Consider the following 19,523-nt stretch of genomic DNA (forward strand, 5'->3'; position numbering starts at 1 on the left):
AGCAAAGTCTAACCACTTCACTATTGTTCCATCCTCATTTGACACGTAAGGGGCCGTCCATAAATGACGTCATGCACCTGGGGGGGGGGGGGGTCAGACATTTGTGACGATGTGTGACGAGGGGGGGGTTGAGAAATGTGACGTCACATCAAAATGCGCAACTTTAAATAAATATAGACGACACGTTCTACTTAATTAAATCGACTTTTTAATAAATGTTTTCTCCTACAACATCAGAGTGCAGCGCCACATTAAATACGCACTACAATGACAACAATAGTTTAAAGTGATTTGAAGCATGTTTTATTTTCAAAATAGAAATATGGTTTTGGGGCGCGGGGGGTGGGGCACAGCTTTGTGACGTCATATTTGAGGGGGGGGTCTGACTTTTTGTGACGCCGTGTGACGAGGGGGGGGGGTCAAAAATCGTCCAAAATCGCGTGACGTCATTTATGGACGGCCCCTAAGCAAAGCAAAGCAGACTGGACTTGCAATGCAAAGGTCGCCTTTGCATTGTGTGTTGACCGACTCTGTGTTGCATTACATTACATTTCCAAATTTTACTAAGTTAGTTTGATTTAGTGTTGCCTCCGTCTCTCTGTCTCCTCTTCGGCGGATCTCTCATTGCAGTATATCCCATTGACATGCTAATTCTTCTAACCCCCCCCCCCCTCTCTCTCTCTGTACCCCCTCTCTAGCTATTTAAGGCCTCGACTCAGACGTTGTTTCTCTGTGTGCCCATACATGTGTCTCTCTGTGTCTCTGTGTTAATGTTTACGCTTATCTGTGTGTGTATATGTGTCTCCGGTTCTGTCTTATCTCTCTCTTAAACGTAATCAACCAGGTAGGGTGTTGACTGTTATGTCAGCCGACTTTCTGCGCTGTATTGCGTTATATTTCTAAGTTTACTAGGTTTCTATGAGCCTCAGCCCTCCTACATCGTTGGCCTTCTTAAAGCCTCGGGACAGATTTACTTTACCCCTTAACTGTGCGCGTGTCTCCCCCCCCAAAGGTCTCTCTACGGTAAGTATTCTATCACGATCTTAAATTTCACACTTAACTTACAATTTAACAATCTTTGAAACAGCGTATTCAACCAAACCATGCGTTAATTGTGTTTTGACAGACCGTTTGTGTTGCTTTATATAGTTTCCAAATTTTGCTAAACCCTGTTTTATTTAGTGTGATGTTCCGTCTCTCTGTATCCCCTGGTATATCTGTGTTAATTCCCCCTACTTAAGGTCTGTATATATATCTGCGGTTATGTGTTTCCTCTACCTGATGATGATTGCTTGTGTTGCGATCGAAACGTCGCATGCTATTATATAATTGTATTTTTTTATTATTTCTACGTGACTTTACCGAAAAAAACAAAGAGTATTTACTAGGTTTGTTTCTCTTTCATTTGTACCTGATGATTGCTTGCTTTGCAATCGAAACGTCGTATGATATGTAATTTATTATTTTCTATTTCTACGTGACTTTACCGAAAGAACCAAAGAATAATTCCTGCAGTGACGAAAGCGCCAAATCAAGTTTCAAAGGTCGCCTGTCTAATTCGATCGATTTAATCAATCCCATCCACCCCATGCCCACCCTGCCTCTATCCACGCAGCAGTTATGTACTATAATCACAGTCGAGCGTAGTTCGCGTGTGGTGGGGGTCAAGTGTGGTTGGTACTCTCGCCTCTTACAAGGCCAGCTTAAAAGAGTAGGCAAAATACAATCTACAGGGGAGCTGTCGTGAGCTTCCTTTATTATTGTGGAAGCCCTAGCCGCCGGCAGTGGCGTTGTGATGTGAGCAAGTCATTGCAGGACCGCACCTTCTGTGAAGGACATTATAAAGGAGATGATTTCCATAAACGTTCTCCTTGTGTCATCACAGGTACTGCATTGGTTTGCATTCAAAGCACATGTTTGAACGCATTAAAACTTGATTTTGTGTCGTTTAGTGAATTGATATTCACTTGTCTTTTCTAGAATCTGATAATGTGGTTAAATGGTTGAAAACATTTCTCTAAGAATTAGCTTGCTTCGTCGCCTGTTCGTCTCCAATTGACCATGAGTCGGTTTTTATTATTATTCCAGTACAGTATTATCTTCGTGAACAATTCATATACGTGTGATAAGATGCGAATTTGAATGTAATTCATTTAATCAATGTTGTCTTATCTTTTTGAATCGAGGAATTATTGAAGGTCATTCCAGAGCAATTAGTAAATAGGTCCATTCATTGTTTCGACAGCTGTTCCTGCTTCTTTGATCATGTCCTTAGTTATTGCATCTTATGTGTGGTAATCCAGAACCAGCTTCCTACCTGAATAATTAATTGTCTCCTGCAGTATATGACAGTGTTTTTGTAAACATTCTAAATTGTTGAATTTTTTATTGTTTTTCTCTAAAGCATTATTCTTATATAATTTTGCTGAAAGGGCTTGTTGCGATTTAACAATAATTCAATTCCTTTGTCCTGCTTTCATGCCTCCATTGTACATTATGACAGCTTCAATCACGTTTGTGTTATTGTCTTTAATTTATTTCTGTACTCATAACTTTCAAAATGCTTTTTTTCCCCACAGAGTTCAATACTTTCCATGGAGCTCATCAGTTTAATCTCTCCCTTTCTTCAAAGTGATTTTTTGTACATTGAGATAGCCTATTGGTCTTAAAATTTTTGCCCTCACTTTCAGTGTACTATTACAATTTTGGTTATCTCATTCATTTAAAGTTGGACGTCCATTTACTTGTGTAGTGTTCGACTTTACGCGGACAACTTCTGTCTTTCTTCGAACACCGCTTTATTTACAACATTCAACATGTCCTCCACACTCCACAGTATCCTAGTCACCACGGGTCGCTCACCGTGCTCCGCTCGTCCCGCTCACCACCTTTGTCTCCCCACTATCACTTCACTTGCTTCGCACTCAGCGACTCCCCGTTCAGCAACTCCGCACACAGCGTCTTCAGCTCCGCTATCGCTACGCTCTCTCCACTGCTAATTACTTCGTCTTGCTTCACACTGTTCCAACTACGTTTCTCACTCTGTCTCCAAACTCTGTTTCCAAACTCTATCTCCAAACTCTGTTTCTACTCTGTCTCCAAACTCTGATTCTACTCTATTTCCAACTCCATGTCTTCCTCGTCCAGCTCCCAACTCCAACTCCCCGCTCTCTGTGTGTCTCCCCCAATTTATCCCCATTCTCATTATCGCTGATTAATTGGCCCGCGTGCCTCCGCACGCTGCGCGTCCTCAAACACCTCCCTTTCTCCAGACATCTCGACGTCTCCTCACCCTTGACAACAGCCACAGCCAATCACCGCCGTTGCTGATCCTCTGGCTTAATTGGCCCAACCGTTACCTCATCATCCCAGCCCTTGCACCTGGCTGTCCTAACACGACCCACACTGTTTTCGCCTTCTCCACAGGCTGACCCCAGATAACCCACACTGTCCGTGTGATCATGCAATCGCGCAGTTTCCACAACACACCTTCATACTCCACTACACTTGTAATGATTTTTTTTAACGTGTACTGCTACGACGATACTTCGAATTCGGAGTAGTTGAGTACCGCGAACATAACAACGAAACAACACAACAACTTTGTACAAGAACCGCAACACGCAAAATCAATGGAAGGTCCGTCCTCGGGAGTGAGTTCCAGCTGCCGGCCCATTTCCCCTACACGAGACACCGTGGGGCAAGGGCGGGCCTCGCTCCTCCGTTAAGTGAGGGCCGCTCCTGGTCCTCGATACACACCCGTCCCTGTCCCAGCGACCATCCGCTGGCGGGACCGTCCTTCATCCATGCTCGGGCCGGACAGCATTTCGAGGTTGCGGCCGGTCAACCGGCGTCCAGCCAGCAAACCTGCCAGAATTCCCTCGTCGAGTCAATAGGGATGGTCCCGGAATCCTCGGTCCTGGGGAAATCCTCGGTTGTAGCTGGTCGGCGCCCTTGGAAGGCCGCCCCTGCGCCGCCAGCAGTCACGGGCGAGATGTCCTCTCCGTCCGCACTCGTAGCACGTCCGTTGCGTGCCACCTCCATACACCGCGGGACGACGCAGCACGCCCGTGGGTGGCACCCCGGCCACCGCTGCAGTCGGCGGCGCCTCGTTCACCGCCACCGCGCTCTCGGCCGTGGCAGCGCTCATCAGCAGCGGCTGCACACCCACCACCGCTGGCTCGTCGCGGAGGTCCAGGTTGACTTGGATGTTCCTGGCGATCTGTAGAGATGACATGTTGTCGTCGTCGTTGCTGTCAGGAAGCGAAAGGACGATCCGTAGCTCCTTCGCCAACTGCAAAAGCTTCTCCTGCAGCAAGGAATCTAGGGCCTCCTGGTCCATCGCTGGGTATGCAACTTGAGCGAGGGCCAACAACGCGCTGCGGAATTCACGAGGGGATTCCGTGCCCTCCCGCTTCCTTTGCTGAAATCGACGTTTGGCAACCAACCGCGGCTCGTACACCTTTCTCATTGCCGCGAATGCCCCGTCCAGCGGTGACCTGACGGCGGCAGGGAAACCATTAAATGTCGCCAAAGAATCATCATCGAGGGCCGTCGGCAGTGCCCGCAGTGCGGCACCCTCAGTCCACTCCAGAGATTCATAAGCCGCTCGGAACCGTCGTGTAAATGCCGTCCAATCACCAACTTTGGCCTCGAACCGCTGCACGTGAAGTCGCCGTGCCGTTCCTGACAACTGCGCTTCCTCGTCGTCGGATTTCTCCAATCGCTCCGACCCCGCGGCAACATCTGCTGGTTGACTTGACACCATTGGTTGTACGTGGTTCGATGTCACAAAGTGGTCGAACGCCTCCGTCAGCATCGCCATCCTGGCCTCCCACTGGGCCACGAGGACTCTCCAATCCCCCGACGGTCCCGGGGTCTCGGCCCCGCTCGGACCGCCGCCTCGTTCTGTTATTTCTTGATCGACCAGACCCTCCGGAGGAGTATCGGCCACTTGGCTGGACACGGGCAGCACGTCCTCATCGTTGCTGTCGTCGGACAAGTCCACCAGCACGTTCTTCTTCTTTGCCGCCTTCTTTGACATCTCGGCGTGGTTCGTAGTTACTCTGACACCAAATGTAGTGTTCGGCTTTACGCGAACAACTTCTGTCTTTCTTCGAACACCGCTTTATTTACAACATTCAATATGTCCTCCACACTCCACAGTATCCTGGTCACCACGGCTCGCTCACCGTGCTCCGCTCGTCCCGCTCACCACCTTTGTCTCCCCACTATCACTTCACTTGCTTCGCACTCAGCGACTCCCCATTCAGCAACTCCGCACACAGCATCTTCAGCTCCGCTATCGCTACGCTCTCTCCACTGCTGGCTATTCTCCTCAGCTCCTCCGCACACAGCGTCTTCCCACACAGCGACTTCGCACACTCCGCACACAGCGTCTTCAGCTTCGCTATCGCTACGCTCACTCCACTGCTAACTACTTCGTCTTGCTTCACACTCTGTTCCAACTCCATTTCCCACTCTGTCTCCAAACTCTGTATCCAAACTCTATTTCCAACTCCACGTCTTCCTCGTCCAGCTCCCAACTCCCCGCTCTCTGTGAGTCTCCCCCCAATTCATCCCCATTCTCATTATCGCTAATTAATCGACCCGCGTGCCTCCGCACGCTTAGCGTCCTCAACCACCGGCCTTTCTCCAGACATCTCGACGCCTCCTCACCCTTGACAACTGCCACAGCCAATCACCGCCGTTGCTGATCCTCTGGCTTAATTGGCCCAACCGTTACCTCATCATCCCAGCCCTTGCACCTGGCTGTCCTAACACGACCCACACTGTTTTTGCCTTCTCCACAGGCTGACCCCAGATAACCCCACACTGTGCGTGTGATCATGCAATCGCGCAGTTTCCACAACACATCTTCATACTCCACTACACTTGTAATGATTTGTTTTTAACGTGCACTGCATAGAGTTGAATATGTTGCTTATAACTGGTGTAAACATCCCTATCTTACGCACTATATATATATTTTAACGTCAACTTGTTTTTGCCTGTAATTGGTTCTGCCCTTTGGTCATGCTGTAAACTGCACCAGTCTTTGGTGAAGTTTCTTTAACAATCTGCACGTTGTCAAACACCCCCCCCCCCCCATATCCACAATGGCACTGGAAGACCTTTGTCCAGTAGCGGATTGACAGAGTAAATAACATTCTGTAGTGAATACTACTTTGAAAGTCACTGCAGACGATCGTCTTGACGTTAACAGTAAATCAGAATGTTGTTTGAATGATCACTATGGGCAGCTTCTTAGGTGTGCAGTTACATTGTTCATTTTATGAGCGTGCTTAAGTGTAGCCAAGGAGTGTCTCTGCGTTTCTGTGCCTCCGTCCAAATCGGTAATGGAATTTTTTTACGTATTCCTCAGCCGTATGGCCAATCCGGTGTCTGTCTTCATTGCAACACAAGCAATCATCATCATCATCAGGTACGAATGAATGAGAAAAAAAAAACTACTAGTAAACTTAGAAATATAATGCAATACAACACAGAGAGAGTCGGCCAACATAACAGTGAACACCCTACCTGGTTGATTAACGTTCTTCCAAAGATTGCTAAATTTGAGAGAGAGACAAAACACAAACACGGAGACACACAGAACACACAAGCAGAGAAAGAGAGAGACACACAGAGACACACAAAGAGAGACACACACATAGTTTACAAGAAGTGGCTGTCGTGTGGAACATACATTTCCTGCAAGATAAATGTGTGCCTTCGGTGTAAAAAACACAAAGGTTGCGAAAAAGCAGTATGCAGTACAATGAATTGCTCGGGTTAATTAATCACAGGGTCACGGATAACATTATTGCAGTTCTGTTGACTAATGCTGGAGGTTGGTCATCTACAAAACCCGCCCTCTTTTTTGCAGTCGAACCTTTTTTTTAAAATCAGTATCGCCATTTCTTTCGTGTTCCAGGGTCTGGCAAAAACAAGTTATCCGTGCTTGGTATCGCCCCTTGGCATCCACGTGGACGCCTCTGCTGCCCCAAGTCGATAGGAGGACGTCAAGGGGACACAAGTTCAGAGAGCAAGGTAAGAACGATAGAGCGTGGATTTTTTTCTTACAAAAAATATATATAAAACAACGTGTAGGTTTCGATGAATTTGGGTTGGTTTTGTTTATGAAAAAATATATAAAGCACCCTTCAAATCAATAAAGTCGTCTCAAAGGGTAATTTCTTTTTTTTGACATACAATCACATTTCCAGAAAAAAGCCAAAACCTGGAAAACTCAAGGAATTCGACATTAAATGTAAAATAATTCAATGAGCTTTGGCAATATAGTTTAAGAATAAAAAAGAGCTTTTATGATACACCTCTTGTAATCTCTTGACTTTAGCTTTCTCGACTGCAGTAATTCATATTATTTGGGTATTTCGGTAAAGCCATGTAGATAGAAAAATAAACATCACGACGTTTCGATCGAAAAACGTCGTTATATTTTTTAAATTATTTTTTTCTATCTACGTGTCTTTACCGAAAGACCCAAAGAATGTGAACTCTTGTAATCTGCGCAGCGTTTTACTATCGACTTGTTCCGAAAGAAGAAACGTATGTGTTTCATTGTGGTACAGTATTAGCAATTATTTAAACTTGAACTGCATGCGCTGCGGTTATTGTTAGCTTGGAAGGTTGTCGTGTAAGCCGTCCACCCTAAGCACCACGTATTTAAACATATGCTGTCTTATTTTTCTCCGGTTTTTAACTCTACTTTTATAATAATAGGGGTTTTCCCCTTTTTTCTGGCAACAAAACTGAAACCTTTTTACAAGGATTCATGTCTGCATTAACCACAATACCTGCAGTCAAAATGCAAACAAAACACATACTATGATAATATATGCATTGACCTTGAAACTGATTGGTCCACACCAAGGGACGGCTTTCTTTTGAGCCTCGACCCAATTGGTGTTTGTTTTCTGAACCTCAAGTTATCATAAGTGTCGATTTTATTCACTTTTTATTTTATTTGTGTGTAAATATTTGATGAATAAAATAAACCACGGTGGTTATAAACGCTACCCAAAGATGTATGCATCGTATTTAAACATTTATTTAACCTTTGCAACTCCGATATAAGTTGTAATTAACAATGGTAGTGATAGTCTATTTTCATCACTATCATAGTGACTTTCGTCATGGACTGGTATAGTCAATACTATCATAGTGACCATCAACATCATGAACTAGTAGTCACCACAATCAGTGACCATCATTGTAACACTGTGTAACAATAACATTGTTCCCTGGTAGTAAGTGTTAGTTCCTAATTGCTTATGCCTCACAAGTACAGAAAATGGATGTTATTATTCCCCACAAACTTTGCTTTTGTGACCAGGACACAAAAGCAAACTTAATAATCCACTCCATGAATAACACTGTGTAACAAATTCCTTTTTGTTCCTGGGTAGTGTTATTTCCTAATTGCTTATGTCTCACAAGTACAGAAAATGGCTATTCCCACAAACTTTGCTTTTGAAATGTACCTATTTTCAATGAGTAAACGTGGTGTGCATTTGTGTCATTCCTTCCCATAAAGACCTGGTCACAGAAGCAAAGTTTTAGGGGAATAACAGCCATTTTTTGTATACTTTTGAGGCATAAGCAATTAGAAAATAACACTTACTACACAGGAACGAAAATCGTGTTACATCGCAATTATCCTCAACTGACGAGTCAATCTTACAGACGTCTCATTGTTTTTGATCTTCAGCAGATAATCGCGTTGTGCCAAACTCGCAGGGAAGGATTACACTCGGCCACTCGGGTATTTAACCCAAATATTATTTCTTCAATCAGGCGTTCTTCATACGTGGACATTAAAGTCCTGTAATGAGCACAGGCTGACCATTGAGCCGGTAGAGGGACGTTTTCAGCAATTTAGATGGTTTTATTATTTCCACATTTTCTTTAAAACCGCACCAGATGACGATTAACCATATGCATTGGCTTTACAGAGATACAAAAACGTTTAAATTGTCAAGTAAATGGAGTTCTAAGAATAAGTTTGACCCGTTCTGGAAATAAATCAGGCGTTAAGATTTTTAAACACCAGATAGAAACCTTTTGTAAGGAATCATGTCTGCATTAACCACATATACATGCACACATCTTGCATGTACTTGAGGAGAACATGCAAAATGTATATGTGGTTAATGCAGACGTGATTCCTTGTAAAAGGTTTCTGTTTGGTGTTTTAACATCTTAACACAGCTGTTTTATTTCCAGAAAGGGTAAAAACCTATTATTATATTTTGATAATGGCAAGGGAGGTCCAATGATGTAGCCGCTCGCCCCGAGCTCTCAATGTCCTGAAAGTGCATTGTCATTGTATGCCAATTGTATATAACAAGTATGATGACGTATGGCTAAAAAACCCTGATGACCGACACTGCAGGAGTCCTTAATCCAGCAGTGGATTGACAAAGGGCTGTGCATTATACAGTACATTAGCTTGCTTACTAGTTGCGACTCGGTTTTTGACACAGCTTGTGTGCTATCTGTAAGTCTTGGATTTTTCCAATTTGGAGCATCATCGTTTGGTAAAACAAGCAAATGAGACGAACATGCGTAACATTTGTTCTCAAACTGTATGAAGACCATTTCATCCAATTCAGGTACCGAATGCTAGTAGATTAATGACATTTTGGCGCGTAATTCGCACATTCGCCAAGCTGCTAAAAATGTTCCCCAATGTACGGAAAACATACTTTCTCCCATGAATAGAAAGAGGTCACGATTCTGCTGTATAAAACAACTTACGTACAACATTTCCTTAGCTGGCATTTAAATTAGTTTCAAATAAGGGACAGGTTCACTTAAGGAGTTTATGAAAATAACCACGGACGTTCAGGACAACAGTTGTATTGTCTCTCGTATCTACCAGAAGAGTCTTTTATAACTTACACTTCTGTACCGATTGTGGGGGTTATTTGACCATACTTGCACCGTGCTGGTCAGTGCAGGTTGGTAAATGCGGGTAGTATACACGCGGATGTATAGGAATTCAATACAACTACAATTCTGACTGTTGCCTGATGAGGCCGGTTGTAATTACCGGCAAAACGTCGTACTCGAATTTTAAATGTTATGGGTTTACTCTCCAACACACCGGTGTGCTGAACCAGAAATGAATTTGCATGTTTTATTTACGTGCAAAATCTTATTAATTGGCTGTGTCGGGTGGTGGCGGATTTAATGACACATTTATATTTACGCGATCTAACCCCCCCAAAAAACTCCATTACAGTGATATGCTGTCGATTTTTGGATTTCATCGGTAAAAATCCTAAATTCAGACCTCGACACGGAATTTCGGATAATCATCCGAATTGTGATGTGACCTGACCATGGCGTCCTTTTGCGCTTACCCCCCCCCCCCCCAAAAAAAAGTAGTGCCAAGTGGCATTGGGTGAAGTCACTATTGTCAGCATAATGACATTTCGCAAAAGTACTCGATGGAAATGATTGTAAATTCTGAAAATATCCTAACTTGTCCTTGAATATCTGAAGATGACACATATGAGCTTTAAAATCCTAAACTCAAGTACTATATATATTTCATACACTGTCCTCTACTTACGACCATGTATTAGTTTGTGTTGTATGTTCTGACCTGCCCCTCCAGGACATCTGTGAAAAGGAGCTTTATAGCTCATTGGATCCCTCCAGTACAGTATAAAATATTCAGATTCTGACGATCTGATGTAGTGCTGCAGCACTCTGGTAACCTGATTGTGCATCGTGGTCACACATCTTTGGCGAGATCGGGAATATTCCGAATGATTTGGTCATAGGCTTAATAATATTGATGGTTGGAAATGCTTGTTTGCCAACAGGCTTCCTGAGTTCGATTCCCAACCACGGTAAAACGCAAGTTGAAAGTGACCTCCTCACCCACTCTTCACTTGCTCATCACCAACCCGCACTGACCAGCGTCGTAAAGTAAAATAAAGAACTCATCGACACGGCGTAGAGATGCTTTCATCCAGAAGTCGATTGACAAACGACTATTTGTTTGGCAGGAAAACAATTATAGGTGATCATATAATTAACGAGGAGCATACAATTTTTTTATTCTGCTATAACTTAAAGAAAGAAATATTCAAATGTAATAGCTGGTTAGCACACCGGTACCTGCTCTGGTGAATGATTATGGTTCAAGGTATTTGAGGTCCACTTTACGGTTGATAGTAAAAACATACAAACCAGTACTTAAGAAAATGGTGGGGCTGGAGAAACGTAGATAAGGACCAGTGCACGCATGGAAAATGCATTTTAAAACATTAATATGTTAGCAACTGAACCAACATGGAAAAGTGATTCACACCGAAATAGAAGCTTTGAAAGTTCCTGAAAAACATAAATTGTGGCTCAACAAAGACATGTTACAAAAGCATCTAAATATTAAATAAAGGTGTGAAAGGTGGTAGGTGTTGCGACTTTTTCAAAGCACGAGGTAACTTGCTTTTCCGAGGTTCACAGATAGTCTCTGAACATTGAAGATCATTTAACATTTAGCTAAGGGTATTTTAGTTACCTTTTGTTTTGCTATTTGATTACTTTAATTGCTCTAGCCACGGTGGCAAGACGTTAACTACCTAGCCTGTATACCAGGGGTCGGGAACCTTTTTGACTAAGAGAGCCATGAAAGCAAAAAATTTGGAAATTTATTTCAGTGAGAGCCATATAATATATTTTAAAAGTGAATTCAACTAAATGTCAGTATAATAAGCCTCTGAATTTATTCTTTTAAATAATGTTGTTATAACACTCACCATTAATGCGACTTCTGGTGCTGCATGGATTTGCTGATGTCTTTGTAGTCGGGTTGGTACTTTGTAGTCGGGTTGGTACTTGGTGAGGTTAAGCTTCATGCAAGCGTTGAGGCTTTCATCCGTTAAACGTGATCGTAGGTTGGACTTGATGTTTTTAAGATGTGAGAATGACTGCTCACATGCATACGTAGATCCAAACATGGTCAATACAGCAATACTCACACGCTGCAGTGTGTGGTATGTGACAGGAAGCGCGTTCCAAGTTTTGAGAATCAGCTGGTCTTCGGGTTGGAGTTTTTTCATTTCTGTCCACATGTGCTTGCTCGCCAACTCCGCTTTCTGTCGTGTGATTCTTTCCAAATCTTCATTCAGTGACTTGAACTTATTCACCCACATGTCTGAGGCCTTCAGGTCAGCCACTTCTGCTTCAAAATCTCTGACGGAGACACCAGGGATGTAATTCAGGTCGGCTGTGTTCAGTGAACACTCGTTTGGATGGGTGATGAACTTAAAAAGACGAGTGTGCTCACGAAATTCTCCAAAGCGTGCTTTGAAGGACTGTAGGAGACTGGATGTGCAGCCAGCTAGCTGGTGGAGATCAAGGTTTTGAATGGGCTCACTTGCTGTGCATGCATCTTTAAATTGGCTCAGTTTTTCAAAATGTAGTAAACGACCTGTTTCAAGATCCGTGATGAAAAGCTCCAGCTTGTTTTCAAAAGCAAATACAGCTTGTTGAAAGGATAACACTGTATTTCCAATGCCTTGCATTTTCACGTTGAGCTGGTTCAGATGTTCAGTCAGATCTACGAGATAGTAAAACTTGAGGAGCCACTCGGTGTCGGCTAGCTCAGGATGCCCGACGCCTTTCATTTCAAGGAAAGTCCGGATTTCGTTCAGGCAAGCCGCAAAACGGCTAAGCACCTTCCCTCTTGACAACCAACGCACATTGCTGTGCAAAAGCAGACCAGGATAGTTATTTACAACTTCATCCAGCAGTGTTTTAAACTGGCGATCATTTAAGGCTCGGGCAACAATAAAGTTGATCACACGAATGACCAGCGACATCACTTCGCCAAACTGCCTGTCACACATCTGAGCACAAAGTGCCTCCTGGTGTATAATGCAATGGAAACTTAGGATGGGTCTATTTTCATGTTCACGGAGAAGCGCCACAAATCCTTTGTTTTTCCCCACCATACACGGAGCACCATCAGTACACACTGAGAGAAGTTTATCCATAGGTAGACTTTTTTCTTGAGCAAACTCCATGAAAGACTTGAATAAATCCTCACCTCTTGTGGACCCTTTTAATGGCAGAACAGCAAGACTTTCTTCGCGCAGTGTGTCACCAACAGCATATCTTGCAATCACGCTGAACTGCGACAAATGGCTCACGTCTGTTGACTCATCCAAAGCCAGAGAAAAGAACGGCGCTGCATTTATGTCCTTCACTTGCGTTTCCTCCACTTTGTTTGCCATCACGATGGTACGATCATGAACAGTTCTTGCCGACAGAGGCATGTCTTGTATCCGTTTGATTATCTTGTCTTTGTTCGGAAGATCATCAAAAAGTTCATTGGCTACATCCAGCCTGAACGTTTTAGCATACTCGCCATCTGTGAATGGTTTTCCGTTCCTCACTATTGCTAAAGAACCAGCAAAGCTAGCCGAATTATAGTCACCTTGCCGGGTCCATACGCGGAGTTGCTGCTGGCTAGCTTGCACCCTGCTCAGAAGCTCTTGGCACGCTTTCTTTCTGCTGTCTCCCGCAGGGTATTTTGATGCAAAGGTAGCGTGGCGCGTGTCGAAGTGCCGCTTTACATTCGACCGTTTCAACGATGTAATTTTGTCATTGCAAATTAGACACACCGCAGAACCCGCTCTCTCCACAAAGGCGAATTCTTCGGTCCATTCGTCCTGAAATGTACGATACTCGTCGTCTTTTTTTCTTTTCGCCATCTTCTTCGTCGAAGGGTTAGCTTTGAGCTAATGACCGAGCAGACGCAGTCTCAGACTGATTCAAAAGGGGGCGTTTACCTGTTTTACCCAGCAACGGCAAACGTAGGCCAGTATCATCCAATTAAAATAATGGACAATTGCTCCTGCAGCCCTGAACAGGACATGCGCAGTGAAAAATCGATGGATGGATTAAAACAAGTGAGAATATTTTGTTTTATCTGCGAGCCATATGCAATCATCAAAAGAGCCACATCTGGCTCGAGAGCCATAGGTTCCCGACCCCTGCTGTATACAGTTCGATCACAACTCTGACGCCTGTATATTTGGAGTTTGCACGTTCTCCCCGTGGTTGTGTGGATTTTTTATCCGGGTCCTCCGGGTTTCCCCTCCACTTTTAGAAACATGCGTTTATAGTATTTGGCTGCTATAAATTTCCACAGGATAAGCCACTTTGTTGAGCTATCATTTGTGGCCAGGTCGTTTCTGAAAAAGAGCTATACAGCTCAGTGGACCTTACCTGGTAAAATAAAAATGTTGATTAGAATATGTCCAGCAACCTTCATGTCACCAAGGAGCAGATACGGGGATCCCCTGTTGTGTGCCCTTAGGTGGCTTTTTATTTATGCAATGCACATGCGATAACAGTGGACGATTATACATAAGTGTTTCTACATTGTTGTATATGTAGGTTATGATATTTTGATGAAAATAAAAAAAAAAAATTGAAATTCAAATTTCGCATAATTATACTAAATTATATTAATTGATGTATTCATGCGCATAAATTATGCCAATTCGAGAGATACTCGTATTTATTTTTGCGAGAGTGTGTGATTATGCTAATGCAAGCCGTTATATTAGGCCCCACCTCGCTGATGAGTGTCGTATCCAATCGGGATGAGACAATTAATCGTATGCAGTTATGCAGGTGCTGTGAGCATGTCAGATTAAACTCGGCTTCGTTGTTTAACTTCGTATTATCGATCAGTATAATACAATTATTCTCGCTTTAACATTTACTGAGTGTATGTGTATTTATGTCAGGTCTCCATATTCAGATCTCAACGCAGGATACAGCTCTTATGCATGAAATTTCGGAAAGAAACACAACCACTTCTGTGTTAATCAATTTTATTTTCTAACTAAACTTTAACTCTAGAAGATGCAACTCTCGGCTTGTAATTCCAACACAGTATCAACACAGTATCATCAACGACTGCGTTGTTTCACTTTGACAATGGCACATGTGACCCATTCCACCGCGTAACGCGAGCTCAGTTGGTGAGAGAGAGAGTCGCTAGAAACATGCATACGCTATCCTAAACAAAAACCTTAACTTTATAATATGCAAATTCGTATACTTGAAAATTGGCCACACATGTACCGCATTCATTCATAAACCTTCAAGGCAATTCTTATCACGTTGTTTCACTTTTGGTATCAGAGCAATTAATTATTATGCAGTGCAACACGAGCACGTGTGGCAATTATGAATGAAAGGTCCTTAAAGATTATACGATGATATTCATACGAAAATGCAATCAAAACAGTTATTATTCCTAAAGGCACAAATATGCGTTAATGGATTCGTTGGCAAGATTCTGCCATTGAAAAGAAAAAAAAACGTACGACTGAGTTGCTTCTAAATGACCTTATCCACGTAACTCAATGGCAGCAATGTTCTTCACGGATCAGTTGATATTTAATGCACCACCTTGGAATGGCAACCCTTCTTGAAACCCAAAGATAGCTTTTTGGAACAACCTTATTTATCCCGATATGCGTGTTGTGTGTCTTCTTTGCCGCTTAATTAATTCCTTGCGTCAAGCAGACGCCAGGTTTGTCGTGTGGTGGGCGGAGGATGTACGACCGATGGTTGGGTTGAACTCTCGCTCGGCGTCTCACGCCGCTGGGTGATGTGCTGCGCCGGCACGCTGCCCTCTCCTGTTGCTGCTCGACGCGCTTAGTGCCGCTATAGGCGGCTGCGGCTCCTTTCACTGCTGGATGAGCTGCGCGGCCGCTCTCTCTCCTTGAAGATGCGCGATCGCGCTCGTGCTGGTTCGCTGACAGCAGGCTCTCTCCACTGCTGTAGCAGCTGCGCCGCTCGCGCTCGCTCTGCGGAGGCGTTCGAATGCGCTCTCTCCGGTTCGCTGACTCTTGTGCTCACGGGCAGCTGGTCAGGCTTTTTCTTCTGCTGGATGAGTCAAGTCGGCACATGCTTGGCCGCTGGTTCTGGCACTCTTGCTCGGTGCGTCGGTCGCGCTGCAGCTGGGAGCCGGCATTTGATGTAGAAATAAAGGTCTTTAAGAGATACTTTGCCTTTCAGCTCTGAACTCACACTCGTTGATACATTGCCACTCGGCAAGCCTCGCCATTCTCAGTTGATCGCGGGGCCACCCCGAGGCCTGCCGCGCGCCGCACTCTTCTGCAGCTCGCCGGGCTGACAACTTGTTGAACTCACTGTTCCTTGTTGAACTGAACTTTTGAGATGATGGTTGAGCCGTTACATTCGAAAAAATCTCCGCTCTGCGCAGTGGGGGGGGGGGCGTCGCCGGTGTGTGTGTGTGCGTTCGTTTGTGTGTCATCCCATCAAGCCATCCTGCATCCCCCCATTGATCACCGTCCCCTCTCCAAGGTATACCTTCACCCGTGGGGCACAGATGACCCCCTCCCTGCAACAACAAGCAATTCCTCGCTAGGGGTTAAATTCCTTTCTCGTGCTGCTATTCAGTATATTGCGTGTCCACCTATGAATACAAATAAAATTTTACAGCCACTTGCCGCAAATCGACTTCTGAAGGCGGCCTCCCCATTCTGTGTCGTTCACGGAGGGTTAACGATACTTCGCCACGCCTTTCTTCTTTATAGACATGCAAACGTGTCATACAGCGCTTTTTCAACAGACCAGACCCGGATTTCGTTATCATTCAGTCGATAAACCCCGTGTAGTACACAACTGCAGGGCAGTACTGTAATAAAGTTTAACACGAGTAGACCTCGGTAGAAATAATTTCCTGCCACCCGGACACTTATTAATGCCAATTCTCAAATTGTCCAGGTCAGATGGTAACCCTAGCCCTGAAGACATCACTTAGAAACGTAAGTACAGTGTAAGAGGTTACTGCATTGGTTTGAAGATAAGCAGAGATTTGGATAGCTACCACCGTTTATAAAAGTTATCTTATCAGCTGCAACGGGTCTGCGTTGCCAAAAGAGGACAATTTCAGAAAAAAATCCTTTGCACAATAATACTATGGTCCAAACCTTCATCAAGCCACACTAACCAGCGTGGTGAAGTATGGTCAAGCAATTACCACGACCCTCACGGCCTCTGGAGGCCGTCATCCAGCAGTGGATTGACACAAGGGTGTACATGCGAAAAGTATTTCACGCAGCTACTGAAACGTAGAAAAATAATCACATGTAATTTGTCAACATGCGTTTGATCTTCGGGAGTGATGTATTGTCTTTAATTAGCGTTAATAACAGTAGCATCCACGCCAGGTGCCCAGGAAGAGGTATAAGTACGTCCATAATCAGAATCAATATCCGTATTTAGCCTGGAGGAATTCGATTAGCTATGAAGCTCTTTTTCATAGATATCCAGTAATGGTGGCGCATGCCTATATAATCCAGCACTGTGGGGGCGAGGGTCGGTGAATCGGACAAATGTTATGCAACTCCCTTCCCGTGGGTATCGAGGTACAATACCATGTTTCACCGGGAGAAGGCAGTACAGCGAGTGGATTAATCGCAATGAGTATGGGGATAGAGTGTTGCCCCCTTGCAAGCGCGGAGTTTTTCGGGGTGCTCCAGTTCCCTACCGCTCCCATAAACACTCATTAAATGGCTGAAAACATCTGAAAAATAAAAACCCCAAATGCAAGACCCTCCTGAAAAGGAGTCATACAACCCGGTGTGGCTCTCCTGGGTACATAAGTAAAGGTAAAAAAAGTAAGCCGCGATGGGACAGCGAGGCACGGAAAGTCGCTCTGCCGGAAGAGGGCGAACCGAGCTTTGGGCAACCTTTTGATCAACATGTGAGGTTTTCTATCGGGCAGTTCCCTTAAAGTAACACTACTTTATTCAGGACTGAAGTTTGATTCACATCGGACCATCTCTACGAGAGTTACCAAGCTACAGACAGATGGGCGGACAGAGCTAATGCATTACAAACGCTTTACATTTGATTTGTAAAGCGGTAACAATGCAATATTCCACACGGGCATGCATTCATATTCACCGCGTGCGTATTGCCGTTGCGCGTATATTGTGAATATCGATCGGCATGTGATACCATCGTATGGGAATAGGTTTTCCCCTTTTTTTCTGGCAACAAAACAGGTGGCAAACGAGGTCCTATAATGTGATACCATCGTTTGCAACCCTGCCTCCTATGCGTTAACGATTTGTGCACTCGTGACCCCAGAGGTCGCAAGTTTGTTCTCCCGGCGCGGCAGTTGAAACAAGGGTGGGAGTTTCTTAAACCCCCCCCCACCCACCTGTCCACCCAACAGTGTAAAAGGATAAACCACAGTCGATCGGCAGGTCGCGTGTGGTAGGGTAAAGCGTGGGTACTCTCACACCTTCCAAGACACCTGGCCAGCATGGAATAGTAGGGGCCGTCTGGACCACCCTCTAGTTGGAGGCCCTTCGAACAGAAGTGACGCGAGCGAGTATGGGTGTTCAAGATCAAATATTTAATCTCTGCACTGTGCCTCCACTGTTATCGCTACTGCTTCTGAATATGCGTGTCAAAATGTAATGTAACTTGTTAATGAAAACTGCGTACAAAAGTTTCACACCAAAATCGTCTCGACGGGCCCTTTGGTTTTGAAGGCTATCTCGGTCATCGTCGTCATCATCCATTGTCAATGCACTGCTGGATGAAGGCCTCCCCAAGCCTTCGGCGTATCTCGCGCTTGCGATGCCCACAATCCATCAGTAAATGTCACGTTGAGCCAACGTCGGCATGTGGTTGGAACGGTTGGGCCAAAGTTGGCCCAACGTCCCGTGTCTACTTGGTTAGTTCCTTCTGCACACGAGAGCTTGGGCAAGATATGTCGCTCGAAAAGAATGATGGGAATCAGCGTGGAGAGGTCCGTGCCTGAAATGACAGCGAGAGAGCGAAAGAGGAACACAGAGGTCCAAGAATATACGCAAGTCAGAGACAACCCAAGTGGGAATGGGCAGTGTTGGATAAATAGGCCTTTTTAAAATTGATATTAATCATAATAATATTTGCGAAAATATTTTTTTAATAATAATCTATAAATAATGAATAAACACCCTCAAACCGACAAGGACCAGCAGCCAGCAGCTGGAGATCGTAAAAAAGGCCATTAGAAATAAATAATAAATCCCGGGGCCCTCACCAGGCGGCCAGGAGGAACAATAAAGCAATAAACCCCAAAATCAAAAGGAGGAAAGGGGAGGGGGAATTACTAATGAAGCCGAGAAGGGAATTCCTCTTGCCTCGCAACTTCCAGGATGGCGAAAACCAGACAGACATGATTCGATTATAGGAATAATCTCGGGAAACATAAACCAAAATAATAATGATACAGTGTTACATCAAGGGTTATCGAGAAGGAATGAGGCGGATTGGGACGGGCTTACACAGCCAGGATAGACTGTGTTCCATAGGAAGGAGCCTCCCGGCCGTCTTTGTCTTCCCGCAGCACGGGAGAGCCAGAATGTAACACCCTTCGAGATCAAAAGGAGGAAGGGGGCACGAAGGAATTCCTTAGAGCTTGCGACAGCGAA

At 44.6% G+C, this 19,523-nt stretch overlaps 1 protein-coding gene across 1 annotated transcript in view; it reads left to right on the top strand.

The window, feature by feature from the left end:
* Window positions 1-6,698: 6,698 nt before the first annotated feature.
* The window catches only part of SLC2A9 (solute carrier family 2 member 9), a 79,133-nt gene continuing 66,308 nt past the window's right edge, over window positions 6,699-19,523 (top strand). The window contains exon 1 of the mRNA XM_076065860.1: window positions 6,699-7,053. The gene's annotated coding sequence lies outside the window, so the exon portion shown is untranslated. The remainder of the gene's footprint in view (window positions 7,054-19,523) is intronic.

The sequence above is a fragment of the Petromyzon marinus genome, chromosome 9, assembly GCF_048934315.1.
Source record: "Petromyzon marinus isolate PM22_M1 ecotype Great Lakes invasive population chromosome 9, UKy_Petmar_22M1.pri1.0, whole genome shotgun sequence".
NCBI classification, from domain to species: domain Eukaryota; kingdom Metazoa; phylum Chordata; class Hyperoartia; order Petromyzontiformes; family Petromyzontidae; genus Petromyzon; species Petromyzon marinus.